Below are 18480 nucleotides of genomic sequence, written 5' to 3' on the forward strand. Positions count from 1 at the left end.
GCTTGCTTCCTCCTCTCTCTCTGCCTGCCTCTCTGCGTACTTGTGATCTCTGTCCATCAAATAAATAAATAAAATCTTTAAAAAAAAAAAAAAAGACTGTTTCCAACAATTCAAATCTTACCAATGAGAAATGAGACAATACACTGAGAAATTACAGTCCTAAACTGTCAGTCTATAGAAGAGAGCAGAGACCATGACATCTGAGAAAGGAGTGTCAGGCAGAAGCAGCTGGAAGCACAAAGGCATTTAATTCTTCAATTTAATACTTTCACCTTCTCATGTAAAGAAAAAATGTTTTGGAAAAGTTACCCCACTAATCTGATTTCTTCAAAACAGAAAATAGGGGCACCTGGGTGGTTCAGTCGTTAACTGTCTGCCTTTGGCTCAGGTCATGATCCCAGGGTCCTGGGATTGAGCCCCACATCAGGCTCACTGCTCAGCGGGGAGCCTGCTTCTCCCTCTCCCACTACCACTGCTTGTGTTCCCTCTCTCACTGTCTCTCTTTCTGTCAAATAAATAAATAAAATCTTAAAAAAAAAAAAAAACAGAAAATAAATGTGTGCATGGAAATATCTGTGGTGGGAAAAGAGATTTATAGGGGAAAAAAACACACCATATTTATTATGATCTTTTCTCAAAATGTGCTGGGAAATTAGGAGAATGAAAAAAATTTAAACGTGTCATGTGTTTTCCCCAGTAGTTTTAAATTCTATAACATATTCATGTGATTCAGGACCCAGACTATTTATATTCACTAAGTACTCTGAGAATTCTCTTACTTTGGCTGTGGAAGCCTGGTCTTTGCCTATCGTTGGAATAATGAGTAAAGGAACATTTTAAGTTTTCTTTGTTTCCTTTGTTTCCTTTTTTAATTTCTCAAGAAAAGAAAGAAAAGGATCACAAAAGACACAGATTCTTTGGGAGGTTATCTGATGCTGAGTTAAAAGCACAATGTTTTAAAGATCATTTGAAAAAAAAAAAAAAACAAAACTTTGGAACAGGGCTTGATATTCTTTAAATTTCTAAACAAAAAGATAAAATAATTTGACAAAGGGGCGCCTGGGTGGCTCAGTGGGTTAAAGCCTCTGCCTTCAGCTCAGGTCACAATCCGAGGGTCCTGGGATCGAGCCCCGAATCAGGCTCTCCACTCTGCAGGGAGCCTACTTCCTCTTCTCTCTCTGCCTGCCTCTCTGCCCACTTGTGATCTTTGCCTATCAAATAAATAAAATCTTAAAAAAAATAATTTGACAAAACATTTACTCAAAGAGAAAATATTTCAAGGGTCTTTTCAAAAGCCACAAATTAAGCTGTGAATACATTTATGTTTGATTTTAACTCTATGGTGAAAAACATATTCTGTTACTTAGCAATTATGTATAGGTATTCCTTTTTCCCTGACCTAGATGGAGAGTACCTGGAAAAATAAATGCTACATCACCCTATATTTCTTGCTTACTGCTAACTGTTGCCAGAAAGAAGGAAATCTGTATCCAATACCAAACTCCTCTTCTCATTAAACTTGCTACATAGCTATCCCACATAAGACTTGCTAAGAAATACCCAGAGCTAAAATTCGCATTTCATCATTTGTTCTCAGTGCCCTCTCTTGCCTAGAATATCTCACCAAAAAAAATTATTTATATTTTCCTAACTCTAATAGTAATGGAAACAAGCTAACAACTTGAACTATGATTACAATATGAATGTGATGTGAACTTTCTTAATAGAATATTCTTAGAATGCAAAACATTTTGTTACTCTGCTTGTCAACTGGGAAGCATTATTTGGTTTCTTGTTTGTTTCTGTATCCAATTCCTGACCAGTTCATCTTGATTGACAAAGCTGCACATAGCTTGCAAACTGGTTTCTTTGGGGTGGATTGGACAATGGAACAAAACAGGTCTTTGTGGAAACTTGCCTGTGAGTGATGTGTGAAACAGTGTAAATGGAGATGTTGTAGAAAGTTCACATGACTAACAGGCACTACTACAAAACTGAACTTGATTTTCGTGTGTCAAGAAATGAATGAGCATAAGAATGAAAGTGAACGGTACTTTCACTTAAAAAGAGTTGTAAAAAGAAAGAAAACTGTGTACCTTGTCTTACTATATTTTGGCAAACTAGAAAAAGTGAATTCCAGAGATGTGAGCAATGAAAGCTAAATCCTAGTTCTAGGAATCGTTCTGCCTGGAGCAAAGAAGATGACAGTCTTACCTTACTCACACCTATGTTTACAACTAACCCTATTTTAGCAATTGATCTTAGCATATTCCTCCTGGTAGAAATCATAGGTTATTACGGTTAAGATTTAAGCATGTCCAAATATAAAATCAAAACTCAATTTCATAGATATAAAAGACTTTAAAGATCATTTTCTAAAAGAAGCTTTTAGAAAGCTTCTAGAAGCTACTTTCCAGACCTTTAAAGGGAAAGAACTTCAGAGAAGATTCCACTGAACTTAGGAATCTTAGCTAAAGAAGAAAACCTTATTTATGAATTAAACACTAAGTCAGAATAAACTTAGGGTATATTAAAAGACACTCTTACTTAACATATATGTAAAGTCTTAGCCATCATTGATTCATACAACGCATTTTATAGTAAATGTTATTTCTGCTATCAACATTCTGTTCACAGACAAGGCATATTTTAAGATGCAATACAGCAATCTCAAGAAGAAATTAGATGACTTTACCACCCAAGAGGCAAACTACAAATATAGTATCTGTATCAATAGGCTGATACTGAAAAACACTTTATAAAATATAAAGTATCCTTTGACAGAAGGACGATACTCTTATGGGGGGAAGGAATTTGAATACCTCTCAAGAACAACTAATTATTTCTCATCGGGGTATTTCTGTACATCATATTTCTTTCAGAAATGTTAATGGTAAACAATGGCATATTTTACTTCCCTTCATTAATTAAAAAAATTTTTTTAACTAAATTAAAATTGAAGAAAATAACAATTCTAAGTGCTGCTGAAAATCCATTTCCAAGAACTAGCCTTGTTCTTCCCCTGCATTATAAGGTTTTGGTGCTAATATAGCTCCAACAGTAGTACTCCAGAATAGGATTTTTATAGCCTATTTATATATAAAAGTTCATATATACACATGTGTATATATATATATATATATATATTTTTTTTTTAAGACTTTATTGATTTATTTGACAGAGAGAAACATAGTGAGAGAAGGAACACAGCAGAGGGAGAGAGAGAAGCAGGCTTCCCACCAAACAGGGAGCCTGATGTGGAGCTCGATCCCAGGACCCTGGGATCACAACCTGAGCTGAAGGCAAACACCCAATGACTGAGCCACCCAGACACCCCTAAAAGTATATATATATTTTTAATTTCTATTAGTATCCCCTTATTCTAAATATGGTTAGAGGATAAAAGACCTTTAGACATGGAAGCAAGAATTTATATGATTAATAACATTAAAAATCCTTCTTTTAGGGGTGCCTGAGTGGCTCAGTGGGTTAAAGCCTCTGCCTTCGGCTCAGGTCACAATCCCAGGGTCCTGGGATCAAGCCCCGCAGCAGGCTCTCTGCTTGGCCGGGAGCCTGCTTCCCTTCCACTCTCTCTGTTTCTTTCTCTGCCTGTCCTTCTGCCTACTTGTGATCTCTGTCTTGTCAAATTAAAAAAAATAAATAAAAAATAAAAAAAAAATCTGTCTTTTAGGATGTGACTCTCAAATTATAAACTATTTTGTTTTAAATCCTTTTAATATGGCCAGAACATGGTTGAGCATAAATTATCTTCAAAATCAATACAACTGGGACACCTGGGTGGCTCAGTTGGTTAAGCATCTGCCTTTGGCTCAGGTCACAATCCATCCCAGGGTCCTGAGATCGAGTCCTATGTCTGGCTCCCTGCTCAGCAAGAAGCCTGCTTCTCCCTATGCCGGCTGCTGCCCTTGCTTGTGCTCCCTCTCTCTCTGTCTCTCTGACAAATAAATAAATAAAATCTTCAAAAAAAGAAAATCAACACAACCAAAAATAGATGAGGGAATCATATTGAAGGGAAAACGAGAGTAGGCAAGGAAAATGATGAAGCACTTAAGGAGTGCAGCTGGGAAGTACACTTGCTAAAGATGGACCCCAAGTGAGATCTAGGCTTTCTAGCCCCCAGTAAAACACAAACTCCACTCCCCTGTCTGATTCAATGCCCGTAACATGCCCAAAATCCAGTTTCTTAGAAGTAGTACAACTATTCTGGTTATGGAAACCCAAAATCTGGTCCTTCCCAAAAAGGACCCCACATAATACAGTAAGCCATGTTCTCAATAACATCCTTATTATATAAAGCAGTTCACAGAGCTGTTTTCTACCAGGTAGTCTGGTGTTACATAATGTCAAACACAGTGTGATAAAAGTTATTCTCGGGGGTACAATGTAGGTACAGATGCCTGATATTAATAGGATCTACAGGAATGCACCACATAGAATAAGGTCATCATAAACAGTATTTCTCTTAACCGAGTTCTAAAAACAACCACTTCTACTGTGATAAATTTCAAACATGCAGAAAGAAGTTAAAACAATACTAATGCACAGCCATATACACATTATTGTGAGACAACTGTTAACATTATTTTTATTAAAGATTTTATTTATTGTTAAAAATTTTATTTATTTACTTGAGGAGAGTGAGAGAGACAGCATGAGAGGGGAGAGGGTCGGAGGGAAAAGCAGACTCCCCGCTGAGCAGGGACCCTGATGCGAGACTCGATCCTGCAACTCCAGGATCATGACCTGAGCTGAAGGCAATCGCCTAACCAACTGAGCCACCCAGGCGCCCCAAACATTAACTTTTTTTTAATGAGTTCTTTTTTAATGAGTTTTTTTTTAAGATTTTATTTATTTATTTGACAGGCAGAGATCACAAGTAGGCAGAGAGGCAGGCAGAGAGAGGAGGAAGCAAGCTCCCTGCTGAGCAGAGAGCCCGATGTGGGGCTCGATCCCAGGACCCTGGGATCATGACCTGAGTCAAAGGCAGAGGCTTTAACCCACTGAGCCACCCAGGCGCCCCAACCATTAACATTTTTTAACCTCTGTTTTCTATGTGTGTGTACATTTAAATTAAGTTGCAGACATCAGGACCTCTACCTCTTAATATATGTATCCTAGAAATACTTTTTCCTAATTAACCACACTGGCTGTTACTTTTCTGTTACTGCAGAAATAAATGAAAAATAACTGTCTAATGTTATTGAATGTAGCCAGTCTACATTGAAATTTCCTCACCTGCTCCCTTCCCTCTAAATCAGTATTCAAGTACTGATTCTACAAGGATTTCCCTTTTTTTTCTATTTAGAGACAGAGAGCAAGGGGGAGGGACAATGGGAGAGATAGTCTTAAACGGGCTTCATTTGCAGCACACAGTCCAATGACACAGGGCTAGCTCTCAAGTCCCTGAGATCATGACCTGAGCTGAAATCAAAGAGTCAGACACTTCACTGACTGAGCCAAGCAGGCATCCCAGGATTTCCCTCTTTCACCCTCTATTGCATTGATGTTTTTGAAAATAGCAGGCATTCTGGATGTGTCTGATTGTTTATTCATAGTGTAATTTAATTCATTGCTTTAGCTATCATATTTCTGTAATATGGAAGTTAGGTTTAAAGGCTTGGTAAGATCCAGGTTTAACATTTTTTGATAAGAGTAGTTCATATTGCTGCTGCTGTACACTTTATATTACTGCCCCTCAGGAGGCACAAAATGTCCTGTTCTCACCTTATCGGGGATATGAAATTTGGTTTAGTTAAGATGGTGACTCCCCTCATCTCCTCAAATTATAAACATTAGCAATAACCTAGGCAAATCACGTCAATATACTATTCCACAATACATTTCATCTCCTGGTTTAGTACCCATTCAAGATCCTTCGCTTGAATCAATTATTTTATCTATTCATTTATTTATTTTATAAGTTAGGTAATCTCTACGCCTAGTGTGGGGTTCAAATTCACAATACTGATATTAGGGGTCGCATGCTCTACCGACTGAGCCAGCCAGGTGCTCCTGAATCCATCATTGTAAATGCTACTTCTACCATTCTTTGTACATTCATTAAATTTTTTAAAAACGTTACCAGCTGGGGGGCTCCTGGGGCCTCAGTCAGTTGAGTGTCCCACTCTTGATTTCAGCTCAGGTCATGATCTCAGGGTCAAAAGGCTCTGTGCTCAGTGCTGAGTCCACTTGAGATTCTTCCCTATTTCCCTCTCCTCCTTCCCCCACTTGCATTCTCTAAATAAACAAACAAACAAACAAATAAAATCTTAAAAAAAAAAGTTACTAGCCAGGGGGTGCCTGGCTGGCTCAGTTGGAGAGACATGTGACTTGATTCTAGGGTCCTGAGTTGGAGCCCCACATTGAATGTAGAGATTATAAAAATAAACAAATTTAAAAAATAATTTTAGGGATGCCTGGGTGGCTCAGTTGGTTGGGCCACTGCCTTCAGCTCAGGTCATGATCCCAGCGTCCGGGGATAGAGTCCCACATCGGGCTCCTTGCTCAGCAGAGAGCCTGCTTCTCTCTCTGTCTCTGCCTGCCACTCTGTCTGCCTGTGCTCTCTCTCTCTCTCTCTCTGACAAATAAATAAATAAAATCTTTAAAAAAAAAATTAAAAAAATGGTTACCAGCTGAAGTCAGTTTTGTGGTACAATGCATATATTATATACACATATAATAAAATTTGCGCATTTTAGACATACAGTTGTATGACTCTGACAACCAAAATACAGAGTATTATTTTTTTCAAAGATTGTATTTACTTATTTGGCAGAGAGAGAGACACAGCAAGAGAGGGAACACAAGCAGGGATGAGGGTGGGAGAGGGAGAAGCAGGCTTCCCACTAAGCAGGAAGCCCAATATGAGGGCTTGATCCCAGGACCCTGGGACCATGACCTGAGCCGAAGGCAGATGTTTAACAACTGAGCCACCCAGGTGCCCCCCAAATATAGAATATTTTCATTACTCTGAAAAGTTCCCACATGGCTCTTTGTTGTCAGTCTCTTCTACCAGTCCCAGGCAATGCTGATTTTTTAATCTGCTCCTATAGCTTTGTCTTTTTCAAAATGTCACATAATTGGAATATGGATAAAGTATACGGCTATTTGCAGAGCTCATTTCTTTTCATTGGTGAGTGATACTCCACTGAACAGATGTGCTATAATAATATTTATTCATTCACCATTTGAAGGACATTCTGAGTTGTTTCCAGTTTTGGATAGTAATATCCATATACAAGTTTTGTGTGGACACTTTTTTACTTCTCTCAGGTTAATACCTAAGAATGGTATTGTTGGATTTTGTAATACTTTTTTTAAAAGATTTTATTTGTTTGTTTATTTATTTATTTGAGAGTGCATGTTCCTGGATAAGCAGGGAGATAGACAGAGGGAGGAAGAGGGAGAGAGAATTTCAAGTAGATGCTGCACTGAGCATGAAGCCCAATACAAGGTTCAATGTCATGACCCTAGGGTCACAACCTGAGCTGAAGTCAAGAGTCAGAAGCTTGGGTGGCTCAGTGGTTAACCATCTGTCTTGGGCTCGGGTCATAATCCCAGTGTCCTGGGATCAAGCCCAAAGAGGGAGGGCTCCCTGCCCTACGGGAAGCCCATTCTCCCTCTCCCACTCCCCCTGCTTGTGTTCCCTCTCTGTCTCTCTCTTTGTTAAAGAAATTAAAAAAAAAAAAAAAAAAAACTTAAAAAAAAAAGTCAGAAGCTTAACCGAGGTGTCCCTGTGACAATTTTTTGCTTCCTTTTTTTTTTTTTTACATTTATTTACATATTTGAGAGAGAACAAGAACATGGGCACAAGCAGGTGGTGGGGCAGAGGGAAAAAACCTCAAGCAGACTCCCTGCTGAGCATGGAGCCAGATGCAGAGCTCCACTCCACAAACCTGAAACTGTGACCTGAGCTCAAACCAAGAATTGGATGCTCAGCCCACCTAACTACCCTAGTGCCCCTGTGCTAAACTTTATAGGAAACTAACACTTCTTCAGGGCACCTGGGAGGCTGAGTTGGTTAAGTGTGTGCTTTCAGCTCAGGTCATGATACCATGGTCCTCAGATCAAGCCCCACATCAGGCTCCCTGGGGGGAGTGCGAGCCCACTTCTTCCTCTCCCTCTGCCATTCCCCGTGTTTGTGCTCTCTCTCTCCCAAATAAATAAATAAAATCTAAAAAGAAAAAAAGAAAAGAAAAGAAACTAATACTTTTGCAAAGTAACTGTACCATTTTGCATTTCCACTAACCATGTATAAAGATCCAGTTTTTCCACATCATTTCTAGTGCTTGAAATTGTACATATTTATTTTAGCCATTAGAATAAGTGTACAGTGTTATCTCATTATGGTTTTAATTTATATCTCCTTTTTAAAAAAATTTTTTTTAATTTATTTATTTGTCAGAAAGAGAGAGAGTGCACAACTGGGGGAAGAGGTAGAGGGAGAGGGAGAAGCAGGCTCCACGCTGAGCAGGGAGCCCGATGGGACTCCATCCCAGGACCCTGGGACCATGACCCAAGCCAAAGGCAACTGAGCCACCCAGGCACACTTGTATCTCTTTAATAATTAGTAATGTTGAATATCTTTTTATGTATTTACTTGCCATCATGTATTTTCCCAAGCGTTCAAATCTTTTGCCCATTGTTTTCAACTGAGTTGTTCATTTTTTAATTATTGAGATATGAGGGTTCTGTCTATATTCTATATTCTCCCAATCTGAGCTTTTATTTTCATTATCTTAACAGTATTTTTATAAGAGTTTTTTAATTTCAATTTTTCTTTTCTAGAAAGAAGCACAGAGCTTACTTACTCACCTTTTTTCTTTTATAGACCTTGCATTTTATGTCAAATCTAAGAAGTCTGAAGACTCATGAAGACTTTTACCTATATATTTGGCTAGAAGTTCAGTAATTTTAGGTTTTACATTAAATCTATGATCCATTTTGAATTAATTTTTGTACATGGTCCAAAACACGAGTTGGAGGTTCATTTTAAATTACACATGGATGTCCACATTCTACCACCACCGCACTGCATTTGTATCCTTGTCGAAAATCAAGTATGTGTGCATCCATTTCCGGACTCAATACTCCATCACATTCATCTGTGTCTGCTCTTTCACCTGCACCCTGTCCTGATTACTGTTGCCTTAGGGTCTTGAAATCCGTACTGTGCATCCTCCAACTCTGTTCTTTTTCAAAATCGTTCTGACTATCCTAGTTCCTTTGGTTTTCCATAAATATTTTGGAATCAGTTTGTTGATTTCAACAAAAAAGCTATAACTGTGATTAGGATTACACCAAAACTATGAATTATACTGGGGAGAACTGACATTTCAACAACACTGAATCTTCCAAACAATGAACACTGCATTCCTGAGATAAGCCCCACTTGTCTGTTATGTGTCTTTATTTACTGGTGAATACAATATTGAATACAATACAAAGGCTAATATTTTCTTGAAAATCTTGCGTCTAAATTCAATGAGAGATTTTAGTCCATAGGTGCTTCAGGTTTTCTCTTATAACACCTTCCTCTGGCATTGATGTCTGTCTCAGTTGCTAGAGAATTCATGTGCAAGGGTTAAAAAGACTTAAAATAGGAAAAAAGACTACATATTTTAGAAGAATAGAATACTTAAAATTTTGTACAATAAGCCCAAAACCCATTTTTAAATGTTTAAAAAAGTACATTTACAGGGGCGCCTGCGTGGCTCAGTGGGTTAAGCATCTGCCTTCGGCTCAGGTCATGATCTCAGGGGATCCCAGGATCGAGTCCCACGTTGGGCTCTGTGCTCAGCGGGGAGCCTGCTTCCCCTTCTCTCTCAGCCTGCTGCTCTGCCTACTTGTGATCTCTCTCTCTGTGTCAAATAAATAAATAAAACCTTAAAAAAAAGTACATTTACATGTTTAAAAGTGTTTTTTGTCTCAAACCTAGGAAAGAAAATTACTGTAACTACATGGAACTCAAATTTCTTATAGCTATAACTAGACTTTGGTTTGGTCATATTTACAGAACGCTTTTAGGACTCAACTTTTCAGGAAGATAAATATGAAATGGGATAGGGGAGAAGACAGAGTTCAAACTTAACATAGAAATCCCTTTTGTATTCTGTCCCACAGTCTGTAAACTTTTTTCATTTTCTTACTGCTTAGATTTGCAACTACAGTGGTTCTTTCCCTTTAATATTTTTCCCTACTGTGTATTAATAATAGTACACTAGATTACACAGTTTTCTTATGTTAAGAATTACTTTTGTAGATGAAAAATAACTTTACTAATCAATTTTATAGATTTTAAACAATATGAGCAATTATATATAAATATTCATATTAGGGAAATGTTATTATAATACAGATAAAGAAAGACAAATCTCATCACTCGGACTCTCTAATTTCCAGCATTTTTTTTTTCTAATTTCCAGCATTTTAAGTCTACTTACAAAGCTTTCCATTTTTTTCCCCATATTATTGTTTTGTAACCTGTCATTTTTTCATATTAATATATATTTTGAAAGCTTGTTTTTATTGGCTGCATTATATTCTCTCAGAATATTGTCATTTACTTAACCTACTTCCTATTATTTAACAATTTGGTTGTCTCCAATTCCGGGCCAAACATATATAGATATAGATATATAAATATATTTATAGATATATAAATATTTTTTAAAGTAACCTTTACGCCAATGTGGGGCTTGAACTCATGACCCCAAGATTGAGAGTTGCATGCGCTACCAACTGAGCCAGGCAGGCACCCCTGAATATACTGTTTTTTAATATATAATATTTATAAACATCAGGAAATATAAACGTGCAAATTCTCATCACACTATATTTACACATAACAAGTTCTGATCCCATTTCAAAAAGAGTGTAAGAAAACAGGAATTTAAAAAACTCACAGTAAAGAATAATTGTTCCTTTTTTTTTTTTTAACACATATATATTTTTTATTTTAAGTAGGCTTCACACCCGACATGGGGCTTGAATTCACTACCCCAAGATCAAGAGTCACACATTCCATCAACTGAGCCAACCCCTAATTGTCCCTTTTTTGAGTCAAGTATATAATTACTTGGATATTGAAGCAAATGTTCTTAATATTGCCCATAAAAATTTGCTTTGCTGGGACGCCTGGGTGGCTCAGTTGGTTGCACGACTGTCTTCGGCTCCGGTCAGGGTCCCGGAGTCCGAGGATCGAGTCCCGAATCAGGTTCCCAGCTCTATGGGGAGTCTGCTTCTCCCTCTGACCTTCTCCTCGGTAACGCTCTCTCTCACGGTCTCTCTCTCAAATAAATAAATAAAATCTTAAAAAAAAAAATTTTGCTTTGCTTTTTTATCCAGATAGTTAGATTATTATTATTATTTTTTTAATTTGACAGACAGAGATCACAAGCAGGCAGAGAGAGAGGAGGAAGCAGGCTCAAAAGCAGAGCAGAGAGCCCGACGTAGGGCTCACCCCAGGACCCTGGGATCATGACCTGAGCCCAAAGCAAAGGCTTCAACCCACTAAGCCACCCAGGCGCCCCCAGAATGGTTGGTTTTTAAAAGGATAGAAAACACTAATATTTTTCTTTTCAAAAGGGGAATTAAAAAATACACTTGTCAGGGACACCTGGGTGGCTCGTTGGTTAAGCTGCTGCCTTCAGCTCAGGTCATGATCCCAGGTTCCTGGGATCAAGTCCGGGATCAAGTCCTGCATCAAGTCCACATGCGGCTCCTTGCTCGGCAGGGAGCCTGCTTCTTTCTCCGCCTCTGCCTGCCACGCTGCCTGCTTATGTGCGCGCGCATGCGCGCTCTCTCTCTCTCTCTCTCTCTCTCTCTGACAAATAAATAAATAAATAAAACCATATATATATATATATATATATATATATATATATATATATACACACACACACACACACACTTACATACTTGTCGGGACCCTGGGGGGCTCAATCAGTTAAGCCGCTGCTTTCAGTTTAGATCATAATCCTGGGGTCCTGGGATGGAGTCCTGCATCTGGCTCCCTTCTCAGTGGGGAGTCTGTTTCTCCCTCTCCCTCTGCAGCTCTCTCTGGTTGTGCTATCTCTCATTCTCTCTCCTGCTCTCTGTCCCATTCTCTATCAAATAAAGAAAAAAAAAATTCAATACTGAATTCTATTGGCCTCAAACTTTCAAATCTATATACTATTTTTTAGTGTGATAAAGCAGTAATAAGTTTACATTATTCTCAGAAATACCTTATTTGAATTAAGTCATTGAGTCTTACTATTTTCATGTATTTTATTATTTCACAAAATGAGCTAATCATATAAGTAAACGGGAAATACTTTTGAAGTTCATTCTGATAGTAAAATTGGTTTTACTGTCATTTAAGGAAAAATATAGAACAACAGTTATTCAATGCAACTAGAGGGTATTATGCTAAGCGAAATAAGTCAATCAGAGGGGGCGCCTTGGTGGCTCAGTTGTTGAGGGTCCGCCTTCAGCTCAGGTCATGATCCCAGGGTTCAGGGATCGAGCCCCACATCTGGCTCCCTGCTCTGCAGAAGACCTGCTTCTCTCTGTCTCCCCCCTCACCTTCTGTTCCCTGTCTCACGGTCTCTCTGTCAATTAAATAAATAAATAAAATCTTAAAAAAATATATAAGCCAATCAGAGGAAGACAATTATCATATGATCTCACTGATATGAGGAATATGAGAAACAAGTCAGAGGATCATAGTAGAAGGGAGGGGAAAATCAAACAAGACAAAACCATAGAGGGAGACAAACCACAAGAGACTCGTAATCTCAGGAAAAAACTGAGGGCTGGGGCGCCTGGGTGGCTCAGTGTGTTAAGCCTCTGCCTTCGGTTCAGGTCATGATCCCCGCATCGGGCTCTCTGCTCGGCGGGGAGCCTGCTTCCTCCTCTCTCTCTGCCTGCCTCTCTGCCTACTTGTGATCTGTTTCTGCCAAAGAAATAAATAAAATCTAAAAAAAAAAAAAAAAACCAGTTCCTAAGAATTTAAAAACTGAGGGCTGATGAAGTGGAGGGGGGTGGGAGAGAGGCGGTGGTGTGCTGATGGACATTGGCGGGAGGGTATGTGCTATGGTTAGTGCTGTAAATTGTGTAAGACTGATGAATCACACACCTGCACCCCTGAAACAAATAACCTATTACATGTTAAAAAAAATAAAAGTCACTTAGGCTTGCTTCTTTTAGGAAACCATTTGTTCAATATAGCTAAAAACAGATTAGCTGCCAACATATACAATTATTCACAAAAAATTCAGAACAAGTCTCTTCTAAGTAAAATAGTACCCTAGGGTTCTAAAATACTTGATATGTATACATATATATACATATATCAAATACATAAATATTTGAGTTACCAATACTTGATTTTTTACTATATAAAATGCTAATTAAAAGATACCCAAAACATAGAGGCACCTGGCTGGCCTGGTCAGAAGAGTGAGCAACTCTTGATCTTAGGATCACGAGTTTGATCCTCACATTGGGTACAGAGATAACTAAAAAAAGTAAATTAAAACAAACAAACAAGCACACTAAAAAATACCTCAAAACCAAAACAACCAAAACAAAAGAAAAGAAAAGAAAAAAAAAAGAGGCACCTGGGCGGCTCAGTAGGTTGAGTTTCTGACTCTTGATTTTGGCTCAGGTCCTGATCTGCGGGTGGGGCTCCCCGCTGGGCCCGGAGTCCACTTGGGATCCTCTCCCTCCCAGTCTCTCCCTCCTCTCGTTCACACATTCTGTCTCTCTCAAAAAACCAAACCCAAACAAAAAGATACCTAAAGCATAATGTGGGGTATATTTCTACATTAAGCTAAAATAATTCATTTTCTTCCCCAAAGTCTACTCCATCTTCCTCCCATTCACTCTGTATTAATCCTTAAAGAATCAATACCAAACTGAAAGAAGTGAAAATATACATGAGAAATACTCAAACTGGTCCTCTTACTCAATAAATTTAAAATATAATGTTTTTATAGTCAAAAAATCGTATTTGAGTCCCTCTCCCATTTTTATTTTTGGACTTCTGGGATCTTTAACAAGTGACATCTGCGAAAATAAACAATTCCATTCTCATCCAAACACTGAATATAAAATGAGTCCAGATCGTCCCAAACAGAGGACCATTCTCTCAATAAGTGGGTAGAGCTATTGTCCATTGGAATTATACAGAGAGGGCCTGTGTACAAACTACCCAAACTATCTACTGATTTATTTCAGCAGCCAAGCAAACTACCCAGATTTTCACTGACAAACTGAATACAAACAGACCCTTAAGTGGAGTCACACCTGCCTACAGGCAGAAACATGCTGCTGCAATATTTTCTGGAAGTAGAGAAACCTATTTAAAAAAGCATTTTTTCCAAAAGTATATTACTCATTTACTCTATAAAAATTTAAAAAGTTAGTGCTGTGCACTTTAACAAGCAAATATTTCTAAAAGATACTAACAACCAAAACTGCATTGTTAAGCTATCAATCATAACCTTGGTTTGTTTTTTAAGATTTTACTTATTTATTTGATAGAAATCAAGCAGGAGAGAGGGACAGAGGGAGAGGGAGAAGAAGACTCCCTGCTAAGCAGAGAACCCCATGCAGGACTCAATCCTGGGATCATGACCTGTGCTGAAGACAGATGTTTAAACCACTGAGGCACCCAGGCGCCCCTCAATCACAGCTTTCCAAACGGGTAGTCGGTTGCAACAAAGAGAACTCTGGAATGAAGATTTTTAATTCTGTCCATTTCACTCTAAAAGGCACAATTTGGGGGGACATGTTATGAGTGTTAAAATAATATTTTTATGGAAGGACCCACAACACAATGCTAAAAACAAAAGATAATCAGAAGCTTAGAAGGAATAATCTCCAGACGATGAGAGATTTTGCCTTCAAATTAAAACATGGGCACTTAATCTTTTAAGATAATGTTATGTCAATTATCTTTCAGCCATCTTCATTATTATTAAGTATGGGACATTTTTAGTAAATAAGTAACCCAAGAATAGCTTTATTATCAGAGCAGTTCTATGAGGAGTTTAAGTTTAAGTCTTCTCTTCCTCAAAATTTGCTATAGATGATCAAAATGTCAATGGTTTTAATCTAAAGATAGTTTTTGTCGGGGCCTGGGTGGCTCAGTCAGTTAAGTGGCTGCTTTTGGCTCAGGTCATGATCCCAGGGTCCTGGGATCAAGTCCCACATTGTGTTCCCTGCTCAGTGGAGAGCCTGCTTCCCTCTCTGCTTGCTGCTCTGCCTACTTGTGCTCTCTCTCTCTCTGTCAAATAAGTAAATAAAATCTTTAAAAAAAAAAACTCATTTAAAAATAGTTTTTGTCTTTCCTGAAAAAAGTCCTTACAAAGTAGGATTGTATCTCCAACTCCATTTGTTCCTTCTGAAGATCCTTTGCTGAGGCTTCTTCCCCTTAACAATATCCATTTCCCAATACTTATTTAGTCATCCATTCATGCATACACTCACTCACTCATTCGGCCTCTGTGTCTTCAACCAGAGTGCCTGCCTGCTCAGTGCCTCTTTTCACATTATGTATTTACTCTTGGTCAACTGAACCTGTAACCACAGCCTCAACAAGGCTCAACGAAGATTAAAACCAAAACTATGTTCCCAGTTCTACTGTCTCTCTGGTGGTCCTGATAGTTCAGATGCTCGAGCAACATTCACTTTCCTCCTCATGCAAATCCCTGAAATATCTCAAATTCATGGACTATATAGCAATCACTATCTTAGCAATAAAACCTGTTTCTCCTTTGTTCCAAACTTCATCTTTAGAAAGTCTCTGGTAGGCACAGTTACAAAAATCTCAGGTCACTTTTGACTTCTCGCTCTTTTACCAAAATGCCAATAATGACAAAATCAATTTCTCCACAATGTCCCCAACCATGTCTTCTACTTTATATCCCCCGACTTCCTTATTCCTTATATCAGGGCCTTATTTCTGGTCTGCATTACTGAAGCAGCATCCCAAATGAAGACGGACTGGGGAGTGAGAAAGATAGAGAACGGGAGACCAAACCATCAACACTTAGGTTTTTTTGTTTTTTAAAGATTTTATTTATTTATTTAACAGACTAGAGATCACAAGTAGGCAGAGAGGCAGGCAGAAAGAGAGAGAGAGAGTGAAGCAGGCTCCATGCTAAGCAGAGAGCCCGATGTGGGGCTCGATCCCAGGACCCTGGGATCATGACCTGAGCTGAAGGCAGAGGCTTTAACCCACTGAGCCACCCAGGCGCCCCAACACTTATGTTGTAATGGACATCTCCCCATGACTCTCCTCTAGTCAGAAACCTACACTCTTTAAGGCACTCTTAAGATTGATATTCAGAACTGTCTGCAATTTGATCCCAACTTTTCTTTCTGGTCCCATCTCTGGGTTTTCCTCCCTGTGCATCTAAGCACTCCTGAATAACCCAATCTGGTAGCACAGAAACTGCACTGTGCCTCCTCCCGTCTTTGCTCTGCCTGCACTGTATCTCCTTTTGCTCAGTATTTGCGTGCTCAAGTTTAATTCTTTATTCACATTCCAGCTTTGCTTTCCATGCAATCACCCCAGATCCACTGCAGTATTTCCCACTTCATTCAATTCAGAAGGTGTACCCAGCACTTAAAATGGCCAGGCCATATCAGATATTAGAAATGCAGGATCAAAAAAGAGTGAGGTAAGGTTCTTGCCTTTGTGAAAGGAAGGAGGCAAATGAAAAGACAGTTTGACACTGGGGAGATTGCCTTGGGGTCACCCTTCACCTAACGAAGCCCAGTACACCGGGAAGACCTTGTCTAAGCATTAGAAAGCATATGGCCCTTCTGGGATACTATAAACTGCAGTATCCCAGAAGGGATACTACAAACTACAACAGCTGAACAATAGGGTCTGATGAGATGGAGAGGAATGAGCTAAACTAGAAGAGAAATTGCCTGCTAAGCTAAAGAATTCTGACTCTTAAATAGGGAAGGGACTGGAATGGATAAGATCCTAAGGTGTAGTTAAAGACCAGACTAAAGACCAGACCAGAGGGAGTATGGAGATCAGTATGGACATTGCTACAGTCACCTAGAATTACATGCTAAAACACTAAATTTGGCTGTGGTAGTGGGAATAGAGAGATAGGTACAGGCATGGGAGACAATAAAGGCACAGAAATGATCTGGATTCAGTAAAGAGAACAGATGACTATGACAGAGTTGAAGGAAAGCCATGACTGCAGGAAGAGTGACTTTTAAGTCAATTCCCAAACTCCAGGGTACATAAGACCCAACTGGAAAGCATATTAAAAATCGTAGTTCCAGGGTACCTAGCTTGCTCAGTCAAAGAGGATGTGACTCTAGATCTCAAGGTTGTGAGTTCGAGCCCCACACTGGGTGTAGAGATTACTAAAGAGAAACAGACTTCAATAAATAAATAATTTATTTAAATTAAATTAAAATAAAATCAGATTTCCAAGCGCCATTCCCTGAGATTGTGATTTTGTAAGTCAGGAGCTTCTGTTGCACGGATTATGCTTTGAGAACCTCTGGCTGAAGGATGGGAGAATGCTCTGAAGCAAGGAGATCAGACAGGGTGGGCTTCTGGAAAAAAAAACCCTCCCACCTTCCCAAGGTAGACCTAAATGTAGAGAGAATGATTTTTGGAAAGCTAGTCAAATAGACTAGAGTATCAAATATGGAGGAAGGCAATTACCAGAATAATCTAAGGTATGGTTTGAGGACCACGTACATTGGAATCGCCTGTGAGTTTTTTTTTTTTAAAGATTTTATTTATTTATTTGACAGGCAGAGATCACAAGTAGGCAGAGAGGCAGGCAGAGAAAGAGAGAGAGAGAGAGAGGAGGAAGCAGGCTTCCTGCTAAGCAGAGAGCCCAATGCGGGGCTCGATCCCAGGACCCTGGGATCATGAACTGAGCTGAAGGCAGAGGCTTTAACCCAGTGAGCCACCCAGGCGCCCCGCCTGTGAGATTTATTAAGAATGATGATTCCTGCGGGTACCTGGGTGGCTCAGTGGTTAAAGCCTCTGCCTTCGGCTTGGGTCATGATCCCAGGGTCCTGGGATCGAGCCCCGAGTTGGGCTCTCTGCTCAGCAGGGAGCCTGCTTCTCTTCCTCTCTCTGCCTGCCTCTCTGTCTACTCTGTCTGTCAAATAAATAAATAACATCTTTTAAAAAAAGAATCATGATTCCTGGACTCAACCCAACAACTAATGATTGCAAATTTCTGACTATTGGGATCCTGCATTTTACCCAAGCTTTCCAGATGACCTTTAAGCATGCCAAAGTTTAAAAACCACTGTCCCACTGTCGTAGGCAGCTGAAACAGACATTTCTAGAAAGAAGAGTATATTCCCTACCTCACCTCTACTACTGAAAGCACTACCACAAGGGAGGTGAGACACTTTTCCTTAGAAAGAAAGTTATGATTACTACAGCTGAAACGCCATTAGTGTTGGTAAGAA

General features: G+C 39.1%; 1 protein-coding gene across 1 annotated transcript in view; it reads right to left on the reverse strand.

Annotated features, from left to right (window-relative positions):
* Positions 1–18480, reverse strand: part of C12H9orf85 (chromosome 12 C9orf85 homolog) — a 66634-nt gene that overhangs the window by 26062 nt on the left and 22092 nt on the right. The window lies entirely within an intron of this gene.

The sequence above is a fragment of the Mustela erminea genome, chromosome 12 (genome assembly GCF_009829155.1).
Source record: "Mustela erminea isolate mMusErm1 chromosome 12, mMusErm1.Pri, whole genome shotgun sequence".
NCBI lineage: Eukaryota > Metazoa > Chordata > Mammalia > Carnivora > Mustelidae > Mustela > Mustela erminea.